This window comes from Camelus dromedarius, chromosome 29, assembly GCF_036321535.1.
Source record: "Camelus dromedarius isolate mCamDro1 chromosome 29, mCamDro1.pat, whole genome shotgun sequence".
Taxonomy (NCBI): domain Eukaryota; kingdom Metazoa; phylum Chordata; class Mammalia; order Artiodactyla; family Camelidae; genus Camelus; species Camelus dromedarius.
This window is the reverse complement of record NC_087464.1, coordinates 15,295,665-15,316,866: the sequence shown is the minus strand read 5'-3', so window position 1 is coordinate 15,316,866 and position 21,202 is coordinate 15,295,665.

The following is a 21,202-nucleotide window of genomic DNA, read 5'->3' as shown; positions in this document are numbered from 1 at the left end:
GACATTTTCAGGTAAAGGAAATAAGAGAATTCATTGTCAGCAAACCTGTACTACAAGAAATGTTAGAGATAGTTCTTTAGGCTGAAGGGAAATGCATCAGATGGAAATTCTGATCTTTAGGAAGGAATAGAAAATGCCAGAAATGGTAAATATCTGTGTAAATATACAAATCTCACAAATATAAATATTTATAAAGTATTTCACAAAGAAAACTCTGGGCCCAGATGGCTTCACTGCCATCACCACCACTGCAGCTGGAGGATCCTTGAATAAGTGACTGCTGTGTCCTGGGCCCCCAGAAACTCTGGCTTCTCTAGAGGTTGCCTAGGGAGACCAGGATACATGTTTCAGAAGAGCAAGGGGGTAAGTGCCCCACAGAGCTGACTTTGACCAACAGGAGATGGGGGCTGGGAAGGAGTTAACAGATAAATTCCTCTCCGTTCCTCCTCACAAATAAACTATGAAGAGGTGCAGCAGATGACCGTTAAGGTCTGAAGATGATCTGCAAGACTGAACAGTCAGTTGCATTTGTTATGAAACTGTGGCCATGCTTCTTATATATCCTTTTGTATTTACTGTCCCTCCTTCTCTGTTTCAGTCTCCTTTTCCCTGCACTTCCCAACAAAATGTTAGTAGGTAAGCTTCTTCCCCATGCAGGCTCTTTTTTCCGGAGAACCTGGGTTAAAGCGAGTAGTAATGATATCATGTTGTTGGTGAGGATGTTGATGTGGTTGCGATGAGGCTTGAAAGTGGTAATAGTGGTGACGGAGAATGATGGTGCTGTGGGTGATGATGGTGTGGATGGTGGAGGTGAGGACTTATAAATGTATTGTAAGGAAGCTGAAATCCTGGGAAGTCAAGGGTTATGGTAGACTGTAATAACTGTTCCATCATATTTGATGTCCCTTTCTTTTGTACTCTTCCCTGGGGAAGGATTATATAGCCCCATCCTTTTGAACCTAACCGTAGCCATGTGACATGCTTTAGCTAATAAGGAAGCTGTAAAAGCCAGCAGCATGTGCTTCTGCTAAGTTCACTTTCCTCCTGTTGTAATGACTGGCAATCTCCAGTAGGCTGCTTCTTCAGCACAATTCTTGGAGCAGAGCCATAACTGATCCGTGACAGACAAGCAGCATGAGAGGAAAATAACCTTTTGTAATTGAGAGTCAACGAGATTTTAGAATTTGTTACCAGAACGTAATCTAGGATACCCTGACTTATATGAAAGAAAGGAATTCTGTCTGAGAAATGTTCCTTTGGGATACCAGTGGTGAATAGGAAGAACCACTGACTTAAAAAGTTATATTCTCTTTTGGAAAAACCTTCTGGATAGAAGTTTTGGAAAAATTGTCATCCATTTGAATCTGGTCAAAGCAAAATGAGGAAAACTATCTTTATGGGCTGAGGCGGCTGCTAGGTCATCTCATACTTGCATGCCTGTATTAGGGGGCCTCTTTCTGAGTTTAGAAATTCTGCAGAGTTCTCAAAAAGTGAGCTTGTGTGCTCACAGGCTGTGACGGAGCCGGGGAGAAGAAGGTGGGGTGGTCAGACTGGGAAGTGTAGCAGAGTCTTCCAAGGTCCTTGCATCCTGCTTGGCTAATGCAGTCAGTCCTATGCCATCGCAGGATGGGGCGGGGGTTGGGGGGAGACACAGATCTCTCCTTCCCCCACCAGCCCAGAGGGGGTTCCTGCTAATGATGAGCTCAGGCTGATTCTCATTAATGCTCTTTATTTAAAGGCAAATGAATCAGTTATGGAAAGCATGGTTTTCTCAGTCAGTTTTGCATTCCATTTTCTATCTGCTGGTGTCCGGGCCAGAAGTGCCAAGCACTGTCCTCTGGGTGGTTAGTTTGGAGTGAGAGGATGAGGAGGGGCGCATGTGTGTTGGTGGAGAGTGGGAGGCGGAGGGATAGAAGACGGCTTCATTAGGATCAGTCAGGGGGTGGAGACCTGGAGAGGAATAATCTAATAATCTAATAATCTAATTGCATCCTCCTCCTTGTCCCCACCTCTCCCAGAGTATGCAAATTCTGATTAAAACCTCCCTCCACAGGACTGATGGGCTCCCTGGCTAACAGTTACTCCTGTTACATGCCAGCTTTCAGAATGCGGGGCTGCCTAAAGGCGTGTGCTCCATGCTCCTTGACCTACATTTTCCTAGTCTTTGTAAAGGAGGTAGTGGGGGGAGGTGCTGTAAAAGCATGAAGGAAAAGTGGCTAGTATGTGATATTCATGCAGTCCACATCCATTCACTGGGCACCTACTAGGTTTTACTCTGTTAGGTATTGGAAACTCCTAGGAAAAAAATGACAGTCACGATCCTAGTCCTTCACAATGCTCACATTCTGGCAAGGAAGACAAGGGTTTGCACAATTAAAGGTGCAATGGGTGCATCTAAGGCTACTTCAGCTGGGGACCTCACATTGCCTGAACAGTCAAGGAGGAAATGATGTTTAAGAATAGACCTGGGAATGTGTTAGTGTTAGTGTTAGGAAATGCATTTATACAAAATAACGTACTTGTGCAGATGTGTGGGTGCGCACATACACAGGTGCACATGCAAAGTAAAACCGTGGCTAACGAGGTAAATGAATTAGCGCACAGAGAAACGTTTTCCAGATTGCCAAGTTTATAATCCATTGAGCACCCAGATGATTTTATTGCCAACGAATTAGATGTAGATTTTTTTTATAAAATTAATTTTATGTTTCCTTGCCCTCTTAAGCAGACTAAGCATCGCTTTCTTCATATTTCAGGGCCTGCACTGCCAATATCATGACTCCACTGTGAATGTTCGATGCTTTGAGAGAGTGCTTCCTCAGGATTTATTTAGGGGTATATAATAATTTTATCCCACTGAGATGGCTTCAGACTGCTTTGCTTTTTGAGTTCTTATGTCTGCTTTTTATAGTTTGCTGTCTCTTTCTTTGCTATCAGGCTGTCAACTGTCACTTCCTGCAGCTGTCAGAAAGCCTGGCTTTGGCAAGGCTCACCACTACCAGCATCTGCCCTGCCCCCAACACACACGCTCCCTGATTCCATTCTGATCAGGTATTGCTTGGGAGTCAGTTGACTTGGCTTATCGAAGCTGTGAAGCAGCGAACCTTAAAGTGAGGACCCTGGACCGGCAGCATCATCTTCACCTGGGAACTTGTGAGAAATGCGAATTTTGGGGCCCCATCCCAGACCTGCTGAATCAGAAACTCTGGGGGTGGGGCCAATGATCTGTATTTAACAAGCTGTCCTGGTGATTCAGATGTCCTTAACATTTGAGAGCCAGTGCTATAAAGAAGGATAGAGTCCAAGTGAGGGCTGAGTTGCTATGTGCAGTGTCTGCTCCTTACAACATCAGCCATGATCTGTGTTCTGTCCAGTCAACAGACTTGCATTTATTCCTGGCTCTCGGCTGTTGTTCAGTGTGATTGGATTGTTACGGGATGGCTGAGCCTCAGGAAAGCGTTTATGTGTGCATGTGCTCATGGTGTGTATGCATACACAGAGAGTGAAGGACAGAAAGCAGGAAAAGCCAGAGCCCAGAGGGAGCTGTGTCTTGGACCTTGCTCCCCTACTCTTAGCTGCTAGAATTTCCCACATGTCCTGGTTTCAGAGCTGTGGCCTGGACCCTGCAGCTTGAGCTCCCGGTGGTTTTCAGATAGCAAGGGTATCTCCTGGTTCCCCCTCTCTCCCACCCGTGAGTGACTGCCTGGGGCCCAGACCGAGTGTCAAGAATACTCCAAGGCACCAGCTGGCAGTGTCACTGCCAGAGACTCTCCAAACGTAGTTCTTGGGAAGGACAGCTGGGATGTGTGTGGGAGCCTCGGAGATGCATGGATTTGGGTTTGTAAACACGGGCCTGTTAAATTCAGGGTGGGCCATGGGCCTAGGAGAGCTCTGTAGCATCTTTTGGCAACCGCTGAACATTTGGAGTGGTTTTAAAACATTGCTCATACCTTATATAGTAGGAGGCCTGTTTTAGCACAGCTGATCGTCAGGGGGAGGAGAGAGGAGGGGCTGGCACTGGCTGAACACCCACCACCCTCTGTGTGCCAGGGACGCTGCATGAACTGTCTCTTTTTGTCTTTACACCCTCTGTGAAGAGCTGGGCTTGTAAGCTCTGCTCTATAGACTGGGACGGTTGACTGAGAGCAAACACCTGGGCCCGAGGTGGCCCAGTGGGTCCGACCTGAGCTGATGTGGAGGACGTGTTTTGTGAGCAATCGAGACTTTGGCTGGGGGCTGATGTGATGGTGATGAGGACGCTCTGCCCAGTGGGTGCGCACGGTCACGGTCAGGGTCAACTGTCATGAGGAGCTGACGTTCCCTTATGACTGGCTGGCTCAGTTTGCCTAAATCAGATTTTGCCAGAGAGAGAGAGAGATCTGCCAAATGTGACTCTCATGAGGCTGTCATCAACTTCAAGGCCTCACTGGCCAAGTCTGTTTGAGAATTGTCATAAAACCACATTCTACTCTTGGAGATTATGAATCATGATGCAAATTGGATCAGGCAGAGTTCAGCAGAGAAACAGGACCAGTAGGGTAGATAGAAAAATAGATAGATAGGGATTTCTTGCAAAGAGCCATTTATGCAGTTGTAGAGGCTGGCCGGGCAAGTCTGGGGTCTGAGGGCGGGTCGTCAGGAAGGGCAGGCTGATGCTCTCCGGCACCAGGAGAAGCTCCAGCCACAGGCAGTGTTTCTTCCTCAGGGAAGCCCCAGCTCTGCTCCCAAAACCTTTGGCTAACCCAGATTTTCTAGGATAATCTCTCTTACTTAAAGACAACTGATTATGGATTTTAATCACATCTATATAATGCCTACACAGTAACAGATTAGTGATTAATTGAATAACTGGGGACTTAGTCTATGTAGGGTGACTTATAAAAACTGACTACACAAATAAACACACTGAGAAGTCCTGCACTGAAGACACCTTAGTTTGTTGAGCCCTTTGTTTGCCAAGGTTACATGTACAAGAACCACCACGCCCATCCCCTCACAATAGCCATTTCCACACAGTGTACCTGGCAGGACACTTTGGAACTCGTTGGCCCAGCTTGCTGGCCCTACCTCAGAGGTGCTGAGCAGGGAAAGCCCAGAGCAGAGTCTGTCTGATATTCAGCGGCTCTAGTTCATGGTTTCTCAACAGTGATGCTGTTTACATTTGGAACCAGGTAATCCTTTGTTGCGGGGGTAGAGAGGGGCTGTCCTGTTTACTATAGGACATTTAGCAGCATCTGTGGCTTCTACCCATTAGATGCTAGTTGCATACCACTTTCCCCCTCCCCAGCATTGACAATCAAAAATATCTCCAGACATCTCCAGATGTCCCCATTGAAAACAACTGATGTAGAGAAAAAAAAAATTACAGGACAGCATGGAGGCTTTGCAAGCCAAGAAGCCTGGGCTTGAATCCTACCTCTGTATGTGTTATTTTTTTTAATTTACATTCTGTCATATCCCAAAAGGATCTGAGGGGCTAAATCTGTCATTCTGGGGAACAGATCCGAGGTTCTGGGGAAGTTATTTTACTTTATGAGACTTAGTTTTCACGTCTGCAAAAATGGGAATCAGAACTTGCCTCATATGTTGTTAAGGAGATTCGCTGGAGTTCATAAGCCAGGTGCCCAGACCTCTGCAGTTATTCTGGGAATGTTAATTCCTTACCCTCCTAGAGAGGAACTGAGTCTCACAATCGGTCTTCCTAGACTGGGGGAGTTGGAAGGACCTGGGCTTCACCAGGACCACTTTCTGGATGAAAAGACCAGCCTAGGACCTCCCTGAGGTCCCGGAGCTCCAGGCCTGGGAGAGCCCTCAACTGTGAAGCGGGTAGGTTCCCTGGATGCCCTGGGTGGGAACAGCCCAAGAGGCCCTCGTGGTTTCCGCCGCTGCTGAGATCCCGCAGGCCGTGGCGCAGAAGCTGGAGCACTGTGGCAGATCTGTGCACAGCGCAGCCCTGTGCAGCCCAGGTCAGGCCTTGCCAGGGGCTTTATTAGTGCGCTTTCATGTAGCACTTCAGGTCTGCAAGCTCTATCCATTCCCTGGTTCGCAGTCAGACGTGGGCAGGCACATCGCACCAGCAAAACCTTTCTCTTCCCTTGGTGGCGGGGGCTGGCCAGAGGGAGGTGATCTAGATACTCCCCTACGGGCTCCACTGGGGTCAGAACCCACAGCTCTCCTTTGTCCTGTCTTGGCTGCTTCTCGGTCTACTGGGCTGTCTCCCCAAGAGGGAAACATCTAGTTTGTAGCCTCAGTGGCAGTCTGGATGGGGACCACTGCTTCAGGCCTTGTGGGGAAGCTGAGAATACCAGCCTTGGATCAGAAGCTAAAGGCTCTGGGCATTGCTGCAAACCAGATGGATGACATGGAGGAGCCACTGCACCACTCAGAGCCTCAGTTTCCTCCTTTATAAAATGGGGACAATATTAGCCACCCCACAGGATGGTTGTGAGTATTCACTGAGACCAGGTTCAGAGAGGCCCTAGGTAGGGCTTCCTCTCTCCTTCCTGTGCCCCTCTGACCCTGGGCCCAGCACAGGGCCGAGTTGGGTTAGGCTCTCCTCGCTGTGGAGGGGCATGAATCACAGTGGGGCACAGTCCCCAAGTGTGTGCACTGGGACACCCTGTGGCAGCGTCAGAGGGGCTCCTGCCCCATCGGTCCCAGCCAGGGAGTGCTAGAGTGCCCCCTCAAGCCTTGGGAACCATCCATGCCTGATGCCAGGAAAGGGGCGGAGGAAGGACATTTTCTAGGCTGTCAATCATTCATTAATAGAGGAGTGACTCAGAGCCGCCTCTTCCCAAACACTGATGGAACAGTTCTGCAGCATCTCCTGAGTGCTCGTTAAAAATACAGACTACGAGGGCCTCCTCCTACCTCAGGGTGGAATTGCTCACTGTCGGTGAGGAGGGAGAGGCATGAGGGATGAAGAGCCTCTTTCTCTAAGGCTGTGGTGCCTGGGAGGTTTTTCTGCTCCACTCTCTGCAGTCCTGCTAGGATGCCGGACACCTGCACCAGGAGCTCTGGGTGTCCGCTTATGGCATTTTTGATTTAGAAGGTTGGCCTAAAAGACCCCCATGGTCCCTTTCAGCTCTATCACTCTGCTCTCAGGAGGGAATTCCAGAAACAGTGGAGCGTCCCTGCCCTGAGGGTGGCTGAGCTTTTGGTTTTGCAGATATGCTGATCCACTGATCTTAGAGGGCAGGATGGAGCCCCAGAGCAGCTGTTCCCAGGACCACAGCTAGGCTTGCATTTCAGGATGTGCCTGGTGGGCTGGAGCCAAGAGGGGGTCCTAGCTATCTCCTTAATCCCCACCTTCCTGCAACACATACACTTGAAAACTGTCTTGAGCTGCAGAGCAGTTAGCAGCCCATGGTACACCAGGCTATACGTGAGGTGGACTTGTCAGGGATCCCTGTTCTACCCAATGCATTGCAGACCCCACCTGCCTCTCCTGGGCCATCTCTTCATTCAGCAAACATTAGCTAAGAATGCACTATAGGGACATAAAAGTCATAGTCTCTGAGCCTCAAGAAGCTACAGGCTGGAGACGAGGAAGACAGACTCATAGTCCAAGAAGAGCTTTGCAATGTCATAGGCTGTCTGATGGGCAGACATGTGCCCAGGGCTCCAGGTGACCTTTCTAGAGATGCAGCTGAAGAGGTTGGCAGGGCTAGTTCTGGCTTAGTTGCAAGGAACTGGGCTTAACTTTGAGGTCAGTCCCTGCCTCCCCCCGACCCCCACAGCTGACCCTGGTCTGCTGGAGACTCTCCAACTCCAGCCAATTCCAGGTTCCTATTTGGGGGTGTGGAACCCTGGATCTGCTGTGGGGCCCTGAGCTGCCATCCTGGCTGCCCCTCCTGTCATGCCCTGAGTAAGCGGCTGCTGCATGAGCTGGAAAGGCGCTCTGCTCTGGCGAAGTTGAGTGCTCTCACCTCCTCCCTCTGGACCTAACACAATCCTGGCCTCCGAGGGGCCCCTGGGGAAATGAGCACAGAGGAACCTGGCAGTTTAAAAGCTCTATAATTGCACTGCTGGTTTCTAGCACCACTCTGGGCTTCCCAAGTTAAAGAAAGTTTACAAGGCTCCGGAAACAGCTCAGATCCCAGCCAGCTCTGGAGATGCAGGCGAGGGCAGCAGAGGGAGGAGAGTGTTTCCTGAAGGATCCCTGGGAGTCTCCCATCCCTGTGAGCCCCTGAGGCCCAGAAGGGAGGCCTCTGGATACAGGAAGAGAAAGTACCAGAGATGAGAAGTTTGAGGAGAATCAGGCAAAAGTTTTTCTGGGACTCTGAGTTTTCTTAGAGCACTGCAAACTATTGAGTTCTGGCTCTACGTGCCTGTTGTAGATGGTGGAGCTCCATCAGTGAGCAAAACAGATCAAGTCCTTTCTTTCCCTTAAAGAGCTCACACTTTGCTTGGGAGACACAGAAGCAGCACATGTGTGGATACAGTTGGGGAATAACGTCAGGGAATGGGACGTGGGAGAAAACAGGTAAAGCAGTCATGGGAGAAAAAGGCAGAGGAGGGCGGTTTTAGACAGGGTAACCCAGAGACCACCAGAGAGGTGACCACTGCCCTGAGACTGGAGGGAGTGAAGGAGTGAAGGAGGCGGGTGAGTGGGGGAGGGCTGGGGAAAGGGAGCAGGGGCAGAGGCCTGAGCTGGGGACATGGGTGGTCTGTTCGAGGAATAGCATAGGGCACAGTGAGGCTGGGGAGAGGGTGGGAAATGGGATCAGTGGTGAACCAGGGCCAGATCCTAAATGGCCTTGAGGAAGAGACTCTGGGTTCAGAAGAAGGGATGTTTGTGGTTTTGGTGATGACAGTTAAGGGAGCACGGGAGTATGGCTTCTATTTCTACATGAAGCATGAGGTCAGGTCAGCAGCTGAGTGTGAGGGGGGACTGAGGAGCAGGGATGGAGGAGGCATATGGATAGAGGAGGAGAAATTCAATAATCATCTCAGAGAGTGAGAAAGAAATTTCTAGAAAACATGCTAGGATTGCTGAGCAGCACTGAGGGCGCTTCGTAGTCTGTGGTCTTGAATTTAAAGACTCTTTGTGTGATTTGCTCCACTGAGGGGCTAAGATGGGCTGCCAAGGGCTAGGCAGTAAGGGGAGTTAAAAACTAGACATTCTTGCCTTTAAGCAGTTTCACCTCTGCAGGGGAAGTAGTCAAGGCTACTAACAACTACAAATCAGAGCAATATGAGGCTGTGCAGGGAGGTGAGTTCAGAATGGTGTGAGAGGCTCTGGAAAGGGCTCGATGGAGGAGAAAGACTTGGGGGCAGACAGACCTGGGTTGGGACCCCAGCTTCCCCACCCCTGAGCTGGATACTCTATGGCAAGCCACAAAAGCTCTCTGAAACTCAGATTTTCCAAATTATAAAAATGCGGATAATCCTACTGATCTGATAAGGCTGGGATGGAGATTAAATAAGGAAATAAAAATAGAAGATCTTGTATGGAGTAGGAATTTAATCAGTGGCAACCATGGCCAGTCACTATTTAGAGCAGTGTTGGCAAATTAGGACGCAGGGGCCAATCTGACAACTGTTTATGATTTTCACATTATAAACGGTTGGGGGTAAACATCAAAAGAGGAGTAATGTTTCATGACACGTGAAAAGGATATGAAATTCAAATCTCACTGCCCATAAATAAAGTTTTCTAAGGCGCACAGCCAGGCTCATTGGTTTGTGTGTTGTCTGTGCTGCTTTTGCTCCACAACTGTAGAGTTGAGAAGCTGGTTGTGACAGAGACCACGTAGCCTAGAAAGCCTAAAATACTTCCTTTGTGGACCTTTACAGAAAAAGTTTGCCAACTTGCTACTCAGAGGAAGGAAGGAGAGGTTGAACTGGCTACTCTGAAAGGTTTGTCTTGGTTCTGGCCTTGAATGCTGAGTAGAATTTCCATGGTGTCCTTAGGTGAGGAGTTGGGGGTAAGAGGCCATAGGTCGTCGGTGTGTTGGGTGGAGGTTGAGGTGGGGATGGTTACTGCAGGCAGGTTCCCCCAATGAGCTGAGACAGTTTAAGTGAGAGAGTGGCTTCTACTGTAAACCACTCCTCTCTTTCTAGTGGGACAGGTGCGAGGTTGGGCTCCACAGGAGCCCTCTCCAAACAAGGGCCGCGTGTTTTGGGGGTGGGGTTGTTCTTGAGCTTGGGTCCCTGAGCTTGTCTCCCAGCAAGCAAGACACTCTTTTCAAGACCCAAAAGGAAGATAGAATTAGAGCCAAAGAAACGTTACAGGAAAAAAGGTGCAAGTCTGTCTGGATTTGGTCCTCAGGGGAGCGGGCAGCCAGCCCTTGGCTATGCAGCAACCTTCCATTTTTCTCCTGCTAATGATCATGGCAGCTGGTCCAGCCTTTCTCCAATGTCCTCAAGCCTCTGAGGCCACCCACGTGCCCCACTCGGAAGAGGACGCCAACCCCAAGGTTGAGGAGACCAGGCTACCTGCCGTGAGGTCCCTAGGCTTTCCTCCTCCCCACCTCAACTTTTCTGAATTCCCAGGGCTTCCTCCTGCTGCCCCCAAGGAAGAAGCATTCCTACCTCTGTTCAGGCTTAGCCTTCCACCATGCTTTGATCTCATCTCTTCTTGGCTCCCCCAGGCTCTTGCTCTGTTAATTATACATCTTTCTTGCGTTCTCAGTCTTGTGTCCACTGGCACCGTTCCCTTCCTCCTCTTGTTGGGAAGGTGACTAATATTTAATGAGTTCCTGTTATGTTCCAGCAGTCTACTAGGTGATTGTATATGCTGCTTCATTTGATTCTGACAAAAGCCCTGAGGTAGTATATTAGTCAGGACTTTTAGTTGCCGGTGAAAGAAACCCAACTCAAACTAGCTTAGAGGAAATTTATTGGCTCATGTCATAGGGAAGTTCAAGGGCAATCTTCAGACATGGCTAGGTCCAGGTTCTTAAATGATATCCTGAGGAATTTCTCCCTCTATTACTCAGTTCTGTTTTCATCTATGTTGGTTTCATTCTCAGACAGGCATGCCTCATGCAGTGATAAAGGTGGCCACCAGCAGCTCTAGACTTTTGTTCTGTCTTTGTAGCAATTCCCAAGGAAAGAGAATTTCAGCAAAAATTCCAGGGCTGACTCTCTTTGGCTTGGCCTGGGTCACATGGCCTTTCCTGAACCAATCACTGTGGCCAAGCAATTGATGTGCTCTCACTGGCCAATCCAGGGTTATCTGCCCACTTGTGGTGATGGAGACATCAGCCCTATCTAAACTACATGGGCTTGGAGTAAGAAAGATATGGCTTCCTCAAAGGAAAATCATGGTGTTGACATTGGAAGATGGGAGAATGGTTGCTGGGTAGGCAAAAAATGACAGTTGTCCATTAGAGATAGATATTACAACCCTCATATTATAGTTGAAGAAATTGAGCCTAAAAGAGATTAAATGGCTGGTACCAGATTGGGCTCACTCTATACTCTGCTTTGAGTCCTAGGATTGCCATGGGAATGCAGGAAGCTTCAGCCTGGTCAGGGAGTAGAAGGGAACAGGAGAAGAAATAAGAAAGTATGGTCTTCTGGAATAACCAGTGAGAAAAAAGCCACTGACTGGGTAAACCTCAGGTGGATCCAGGTGTCTGGGCAGAGAATTAAGGGGTCTCTAAGGGAGACCTCTCCACTGGAGAGACCTGTATCTATATCTTCTCCAAGTAACACTACTTGCCTGTTTGTCCAAAGCCTTTTCCAATCAGCCTTGATGTTTGGCAAATGCTGGGCTCAGAGGGCATGGCTGTGAATGCACACAAACTCTGGTGTGTCACAGAATGACATCAGAGAGGAGGGGGTCCTGTGATGCTGGGAATGAATCCGCGCATTGGGATGAGCTGGACAAGTACCACCCAACCAGACATTTCAGGTCTGTGTCTACCTGGAACTTTGCAAGAGAGAGAGGTGCTTTGAGAAAGACCATGAAAGACAGGAGAATTTACCTGGAGGAAGCAGTTTTCTGCTGGTCTAGGGTGGGGCTGTTTTCTAGAAAATTTGGAGCCAGTTCTGTTCATGTACATATATGGAGAGATAAGGAACACACACACACATTCTTTCTGGATCACAGTATCTGTAGACTCCAGACGTGATGTGGGAGAATAAAGGCTCTGGTCAAGTCTCTAAGGAGGGGGTCCTGGGAGCTAGGGAACCCTGGGGCACACAGGGCGCAAAGAAGGATGGCTGAGGAAGGATGGGAGTGTGGACCCAGGAAGGAAAGAATTGGCACCACGTATGTCTCCACCTCCTGGTTCTGCTACTGATTCTCGCAAGAATGGTGACAGGACCTGGCATCGGACATGCGTTGAATTTGAGGACAGCTGCAGAAATGTTACAGGTGAGCTCTGCCTTTCCCCTGTATCCCTAGCTCCACCCAGCTCCTCTGTGCTTCGGTCTGAGCTGCTGGAGGCTGAGGTGAAGTGGGTGGAACATTTCTAAGCATAGAATGTCTTGGACTTGGAGCCTGTGGGAACCCCAGAAGCGAACTCATCCTCACCTAGGGGAAAATGCCCTCGATCGGGTATCATTAGATGCTTTGCCATTAGAAAAGCCCCTTCTTATATCACACCCAGATCGACCTCCTAGTAACTCCCAGAGAATGGTCCCACTTGTGACCGGTTGGCACCATGTTGGACAAATCTGTGCCCTTTCCAAGTCAGAGCTGGCTCCGGAAGTGTCAGCGACGTCATGCAGTCCAAGCAGCTTCACTCCCGCGCACGTGCACGGGCTTGGCGTGTGTCGGGGTGGCGACGTGTACGGTTGTGCATTCAGGCAACCCAACTGGTGAGTAAATGAGGGGCTATATTTATCTCCGCTTCCCAAGCCCAGGAGCTCCTGTGCTGTGCCAGAGAAGGGAAAAACAAGCATGTGGGGAGATGCCTCACATTATTGTGACAAGTAATTAGGGGATGTGAGATGTTCAGAAATTACTTTATTAGACAAATGCTACTTATAAACCCCATGCAACAAACATTCCCCGGGAGTTGCCTCTGGTCCCGGAACTCTGCTGCTGAAGGAATCCCAGCTCTCCTGGTCCTCCATGTAGCAGGCTGTGTGCAGAGAAATGTCTAGATTTGGTATCTCTGCCCTCCCCTTCTGACTGTATCATCTTGGGCACATTAGCTCATCCTGTTAGGCTGCAGTTTCCATGTCTGTAGGAGGGAGAAATGCTCTTCACTCTCTGCTTCAGAAGGTGTCTTCAGCAGACCCTACCACCGCCAGGGCTGGAGGGACAAAGAGAAGTGGTGATAGCAGATCCCACCCATCAGGGCCTGCCTGCGAGGGTTGGGATGGTTAAAGAGGTGTTTTTGGTAGAAACAGAACCTTAATCTAGCATCTGCTATTGCCTGGACTGGAATAGGCCCAAGGGACATTGTTGAACAAGATTCCTTCTCAACTTGCTCATCATCCACAGAGAAGACAGGCGATCCCAGGACAAGCACTGTTTGAAAGGAAAATCACAGTAGCCTAGGTCTGGGGTCAGCAAGCTTTTCTGTTAAGTCACAGGCCTGAGAGTAAAAGTTTTAGACTTTGTGGGCCATGCAGTCTTTTGCTACCGCTCAACCGTGCTGTTGTCACGCAAGAGTGGCCTGAGGTAATACGTAAATGAACACGCGTGCTTGGATTCTGATGAAACTATTTATGGACACTGAAATTTGAATTTCACATCATTTTCACGTGTCCTGACATAGTCTTCTTTTAATTTTTTTCCAAACACTTAGAAATGTAAAAGCCATTCTCAATTTGTGGTCCATAGAAAGGCAGGTGGTTCGCTGGATTTGGGCTCTCGTTTTCAGACCCCTGGTATAGAGGAAAAGGCAATGGAGTCCACCAGGGATATCAGGGAAGGCTTTGCTGGATCTGAGTCTCTCAGTATCTGAAGGTTTCACTGGGACCACATGCAGGGGAGGGGTGAGGTGGGCCTTCCATGCAGAGGCAGGTGCAGTTACTTGGGCGAGGCAGCACCAGCAGGGGAGCAGGGGTGTCTGCCAGACAGCGGGGAATTTGGAGTGATTGGATTACAGGTGCAAGGTGGGGAGGTGAGAGAGTGAGACAGGAGAGAGGGTTAGGGTGGGATTGGGAAGCCCTTAGAAGCCACGAAAAGGAGCTTATCCTGAGGGCTGTGGGGTGGCAGTGGAGATTTCTTGACTTTATAGGAAACCCCCTCTGGTCATGGCAGGAGGACCAGGGAGGAGTTGTCTCAATAGATGGGGAGAAGGGCTGGTAGGAGGGCCTGAGTGGAGGCAGCAGCAACAGGGCAGGAGCAAGAAGGCAGACTGGAGAGGCTCCTGAGGAGAATCCCGGGGGGAGCAGCCCAGGTACGGGGGCGCAGGGAGGGGAGGAGCTCACCTCTGACACCGCATTCCCGATGGAGTGCCGTTTGGGGGCCGGCACCCTGTTATGTGCCCTCACTGTTAACCAGGAGCATGTGAATTGGCTTTTTGGAAACTTCTCACACAGCTAGTAAGTGATGAGCTTGGGAGTCAAATCTAGTTCTACGCTCCTCCTAACACCTTGTATGGTTACTTAACTGCAGGTGTGTGTGCACTTGCAGCCTCAGCAAAGTGATACACTCCTTGAGAGTAGATATTCTGTCTCCTGGTCTGTAGGAACCCCCTTTCCTGCCAGGGGCTAGCACAGAGTAAGCACTCAGTCAACCTTCGGCTGATTATCTCTTCCCTTCTACCCCAAATTCAACAGATCTGCCCTTGAGTCGTTCTGCTGAGGAAGGAGAGATGGAATGCCGTCAGTTTCTCTGGGATTCTCTTCCCTTTGGAAGTTTTTGTGGGGAGTTCCCATAGCTGATCTTGGGAACAGAGATCCAATTCTTGCCATTTAGAGTGTTAAATTCATTCCATGGCTCATCTTCTCATGGCCTTGGACAATTTAGATCTTTGCCTAGTGGGGAGGCAAGGGAGAGAAGGTGGCCTCTCTCAATCACATAGGGTTGCAGATTCTCAGAGGTAATTTCTCATCTCTCGCCCAGTCCCACTGTTCACTGTGGGACACTTAAGCTCTCAGGCCCACTCTGGGGCTCAGGAAGAGTGGGTCCTCCCTCCCCATCCATCTCTGCTTTATCTTTCTTCCATCTAATGCTTTGCCACCTTGGCAGGAAGGGTGCTGCTGGGAGCTGGAGAGGCCCCCTCTTCCAAGTTCTCTCTCCTAGCAGGAGGGCAATGTGTTTGCTAATAGGTGTTAAATGGGAGCATCAAATTTTAATCAGCCCCTTAATGGAGTCTGGGGACCTGGGGGAGTTCTCGAGTCCTGTATTATGCTGCTTGCTTGAGCCAAGTTGGATGTGGTGAGTGGGAAGGTGGGATGGGCAGCTGCCATCAAGTTGGAGCTACTGGAAGATGAGGTGGTGCTGGCTACGGTCATTCAGGGTGGCCCAGCTCAAGTGGCCAGTGTCACCACCTTGGCTGCTCTTGATGACCCATCCATTGCTGCCTTCCTCTTGGTAGGAAGCAAATCTAGCAGCAGATGTGAAAATGGGAGAACAATGGCATCAGAAGACCCTGGTTCATATTGTGGGATTTTCAAGTTGAGTGAATGACTGTGGACAAGTTCCTTGGTGTGGCAGCTCATTTTAATAAAAGCCCCCAATGAATCAGGCCTCCCTGCATCCCTTTTGTGATGGGATGTTGCCACTCCTCCCATTGAGGGGCAGAGTACATTTCTTCATGCCCACCGCACTGAGTTGGCTTATGACTTACTTTGACCAATAGCATATGGTGGGAGTGTTATAGGTGACTTCTGAAGCTTAGGCCTTAAGAGACCTTGTAGCTAGCTTTTGCTTTCTACTCTCTTGGAATGCTGTTCTGAGACCACCATGAGAGGAAGCCTGTCTACCTAGTGGAGGGGGAGAGTCCATGTGGAGGAGAACCAAGTTGCTCCCATTCATAGCCAGCACCAGCTGCCAGACATGTGAGTGAGGTGACCTTCCAGCACCAGCTGAGCTGTCAGCTGACTGCAGCCCTAAGAGGGACCCCTGGTAAGACCTGCAGAAGGACCACCCAGATTATAAACCCAGATTGTGAGAAATAAAAGATCATTGTTGTTTCAAGGCAGTGTTCTAGGGTACTTTGTTACTTATTAATGGATAACTGAAATGCTTGGCTTCTCTGTGCCTTGGGTTTTCTCAGATGTAGCTCAGGACCACCAGTGAGCACCTTGTCCCTGGGAGGGCATCAATGGCAGGTGTCTGAGACCGTGCCTGGAACATAGTAAGTCCTCATGAGGAGAGAAGCACTGTCAATGAGATGAGAGGAAAGTGAGGCTGGTGAGAAGGGCCTTGACTGCCACAGTGAGGAGATGCAACAGTGGTGGTGGTGGTGGGACCAGGAGAGAGGGATGATGTGCAAGACGTTTCCGAGACGAAATACTGGGACTTGATGAATGACTACGAGCGAGGAGGATTAGTCAGAGATGCTGTGGAGGTTGCCAGGAGGGGAAGTGAGTAAACAGTGCTGCTGAGGAAGGCGGGCGGAGGAGCAGGTCTGAGGTGCAGATGAATGGCTGTGAGAAGGAGACATCGGGATGCAGCTGGCCATGTGGCTCTGAGCTCAGGAGAGAGGCTGGGGTGGGTTGGAGGTGTGGGACTCAACAGGGTGCAGGAGGCCATTGAAACCTGGAGGTTGGCTGTCTTTGTCTGTCTGTGCTGCTATAACAAAACACCTCAGAATAGGTGACTTGTGAAAAAATAGAATTTCTATCTCACAGTTCTGGAGGCTGGAAGTCAGAGTTCAGGCTGCCAGTATGGTTAGTTTCTGTGTCCGGTGAGGACCTACTTCCCAATTCATAAATTACCATCTTCTTGCTATGTTTGTACATGGAGGAAGGGGAGAGGCATATCCCTGGGGTCGCTTTTGTGAGGGCACTAATGGCATTCATGGACTCCACCCTCATGACCTAATTTCCTCCCAAAGGCCCCACCTCCTAATACTATCCTTGGGAGGTAGGATTTCAATATATGAATTTAGAGGGAGGTCATAATCTTTCAGATCATAGTAGTGATTCAAGATGGTCAGTTTAGGGACAGGGAGCTGTGGACATTCCAGGTTTCTCCAGGGATTAAAATGAACTATAGCTAAAGTAACAGCCCAGGTTGCCATTCGGGCATGTCCTACTAAAGATTCAGTCCACAAGGGACCAGACCTTCAGGAAATCTTTTGGGGAGGAAATGTTGACATCAAGTGGGTCTCACAGATCAGTGGATTCCACATTTCCTCAATGCTATGAGTAGCTAATTTCCTATCTCAGTCTGTGATTTGATTTAATTTTAAAAAGCCCACCTATAAAAGTCAACAAGGAGATGCTACAGTGACCTCCTGCTTGAGAATGAATAGATCATTTTTTTTTCCTTCCTTCAATTTTTTTTATACATTCCAAATTTTCTAATATGGGCATTCAGTACTTATTCTTGGTATGCCATATTAAGAAAAAAGTCCCCAAACCAACCGCATTATAAAAACAAATCAAAACAAGAAGCTTTAAGCTGGAGATTAAGAGTTTCACTTCCAGGAAAAGGAGTGCCCCAGATATGGGTCTGCTCTCAAACATCAGGACCCCACAAAAGACTGAGGCCCAGGGAACACAGAAAAAGGGTGTGTGGTCACTCTCTCTAGAGCTGCAGAGACACTTGGGTTCACAGGTCCCCTGAAAATCTAGGAGCAATTGAGGAAAGATGGTGGTGGCAGCAAGAAAGGGAAAAGTGAAGCAAGCTTATCTTGACAGGCCTTTTGGGAATGTTGGTGTTTTGGGTACTTAGCTTTGAGGTGGTCATAGTCAGCCTGACCGTGTCCAGAGCTCCTCTGTGGCCGCAGAACCTCTCCTGGTGGGTCAGGCATTAGGGTTGGAGTCTCCAACCAAGAAGAACAGAATGGTCCAAGTCACCAAGTCCTGGGGATGGGCTTGGAGGCATGAAATCTCATCTAGGAAGAGGACATCTGAGTGTATTGGGCAGTCAGATGAAAGTCCAGAGCTTTGCTTAGGGAGTCCCAAGGAGCAAGTAGATGCAAAGAAGCTGGCCTGGGTCCTGGGCAGAGGTCTGGAGGGGAGAAGGATTCACTGAGTCAGGATCAATAGCCAGCTCATCTGTTGGGCCTGGGAATGGTGCCCAGGCTGTGGGGACAGAGGCTGAAGCTTAATGTCCCTTCTTGCGGGCACCCTGGCCCCACTCACCCTGGCCTGCTGACTTTGGCAAGCTTGGGCAGGCTGTTTTCATCCTCTACTTGCTGTTGGAGGAAGCGCTGGTGGTACATCCTAGCCCTGGGTCTCCACACTCAAGCTAAGTGTGCAGGCAGCTGAGTAGAATTGGACAGATGGGCAGAAGAGACGAGAGAGGAGAATTCAACTGGGGGAAGGAAACTTTGAACATAAACTCTCTTCTGTCCAGAGGGGCTGTTATACTCCTTCCCCTTGGCAGAGGGGTTATCTTGAGAGAGGAAAAACCACTCATCTCATGGTTTTAGGAAGGTCCTTTTTATTTTCAGGGAGGAGAGATAATCATGAGTTAGGGGAGAAAGTGAGATACAGGAGGTGAAATAACTTGCTATAAGGCAAACGGTTGTGAGACAGTGGGGTGTTAGTGTGGTTACCCCTACAACGGCAGGGAGCCCTTCCTTGTTGAACACCTGTTTGTCCTCCTGGGCTGTCGTGTACATGTATGTCGTGCTCATGGCTGTAACAACAGTTAAACTTTGTTGACTTCTTAATTGAAGTCAGACTCCCTCTAAGCACTTCACAAATATCATCTATCTCAACCTTGTAATGACTCTGCTATCCCCATTTTACAGACAAGGAATCAGAGGCACAAGAGTTACTTGGTGCACAGCACACATCTAGTAAATTCCAGAGGCCAATGTGGGCTGTCTAGTCCAGAGCCCACACTATTAACCAGTGCCCCCTAAGCCAACTCCTCTGCATGATGCACATAGTAGACACTCATGAAATATATATGCATTGAATTTAATCAAATCAGATCACTATTTCCAAGAAAGCCAAAGATCATACATTCTTAGGAATGCAAATCCCTTTAAACGCCACTTTTAGAATCTCAGTTACTAGGAAGAAAATGAAATAGGAGCACGAGTGGGTCTTCAAGAGGGATTTTGCCCTTCCATTTTGTCAGCTGGTGTGGTTTGCTGCCCTCTGATCTGGCTCTCCCTGCCTGACAACCCTTCCTTCCCGTCTTGCCCTCTGAGGGAAGGGAAGAGGTTGGAACATCCACCGTGGCAGATAGGAATGGGTAGGGGGTTAGAGCAAAGATCAGTGTTCTCTGTGCTGCTGGAGCCTGTGAGGCGAAGGCCAAACGAGCTTGAGCTGAATGCAATTTTTGTCAGAGTTCCCTTCCTGTCTGTGAATGCAAATCCTGAATTACAAGCCATCCAGATGACAAGCTGACATTTTAGCTCCAAACATTCTCCTATAATTAGTAGAATCTAATGCAATACGGGGAATGGCTCCATTTTACACACACATTAACGTAATGCCTTTAAATGAGATAATTGATTATGCCTCTGCATAAGAAAGTGAAATATTCAATGTAATTAAAACCAGCGTTCGGATCCTGGCTCCCTGACAGGTGATCCTCGTGTCACTTTATAAACCCTTAAAGTACTGCTCACACCCACATTCCAGTTTTCAAAGTTTGTTGTAAAAAAACTTTGGAGCATTTTCTTTTCTCATGGTTTCCAGCTTTGGGTCTGGAAATCTGAGTGGGGATGACTCCTGACTTTTGGGGTATTTCTGTCTTCCTCCTCAGCTCTCTGATGCTATCACAACCTCTGTGTCATGTTTCCTTACTAGATCTTCATATTACAGAGGAGGCAATTGAGGCACAGGGAAATGCCAGCAGTTCTGTGACTGAACCAGGCTTGGAACTCAGTTGTCTGTCTCACAGTCCTTGCGATTAGACTTTAATTCACATTCTTTTGCTAAAAGTGGGGAAAGTGTGGTTTTGTTGATAGAACATAGGGCTGGAATCAGGAAATCTGGATTCTTCTTGGCTTTGCAATCAGTTAACTTCTCTGAGCTTTAGTTTCTTCACTTACATCATTGATTGGCTAGGCAGAAAATAAGATAGGTAAAGTGAGAAATTTTAATATAACGGCAATCCATTGGGTAGACTCCTGGGTTGTCTGGGGTGAAGGTGGGGAGAGTATTTGAGTAAAAAAGTCAGATATGGTTGTGGAACTCTCAGTGGCGTTGAGGTCTAAGGAGTCCCCAATACTGCCCCATTACTCTTGACCCAGCCTCCATCTTCTGGAAGTTAAGTGGTGGGGAGGAAATGGTATACCAGTAGGAAATCTAGTTGAAAATTGTGTGGGCAGCTTTCTGCCTTGTTGGCCTCTGGAGATACTATAGACTTCTCAAGTGGCACTGACCACATGAGCTCAGTCCTGCATTAGTACCATCCCAGTTCCCTTGTCTTTTTCAACCTCTAGAGGCTGCCTCCTTTCCTTGGCTCCTGGTCTCTTCCTCGCCAGCAGTGTGCATGTTGAGCCTTTCTTACTGTGCCACATCTCTGGTTCTGACTCTTTGACCTCTCTTCCCCACTTAAGGACACTTGTGATTACAACTGAGCCTACCAGGATAATCCAGGGGACTCTCCCCATCTCCAGATCCTTAATTCAATCACATCTATAAAGTCCATTTTGTTGTATAAAGTAATATATTCACAGGTCCCAAGGACTAGGATTTGGGCATCTTTTGGGGGGTTGTCACTCTGCCTGCCCCTAGGCTCTAGCCCCAAGGGTAAGTTATGTTGCTTCTTAACAAATCACCTCCAAATTTCATGGCTTAAGCAATGACCATTTACTATTTCATTGTTTCTGTTAATAAGAAATCTGGTATCCCTGGCTGGAGATCTCCCACAAGGCTGTAGTCAAGGCTTCCTGGAGCTGTAGTCATCTTAAACTTGATGGGGGAGCATTCACTTCCAGGGTGATTCACATGACTGTTGACAGCCCTTGGGTTGTTGTGGGCTGTTAGCTAGAGATGTCAGTTTCTTGCCACATAGTCCTCTCCACAGGGCAGCTCACAATATGGTGGCTGAATTGCTTCAGACTGAACAAGCATGAGAGCAGAAGAGGGCGCCCAAGATGGAAACCACTGTCTTTTAATAACCCGATATTAGAAGTGACATCCCATCACTTCTGCCATATTCTGTTTGTTATAAATGAGTCAATAAATCCAGCCCACACTCAAAGAG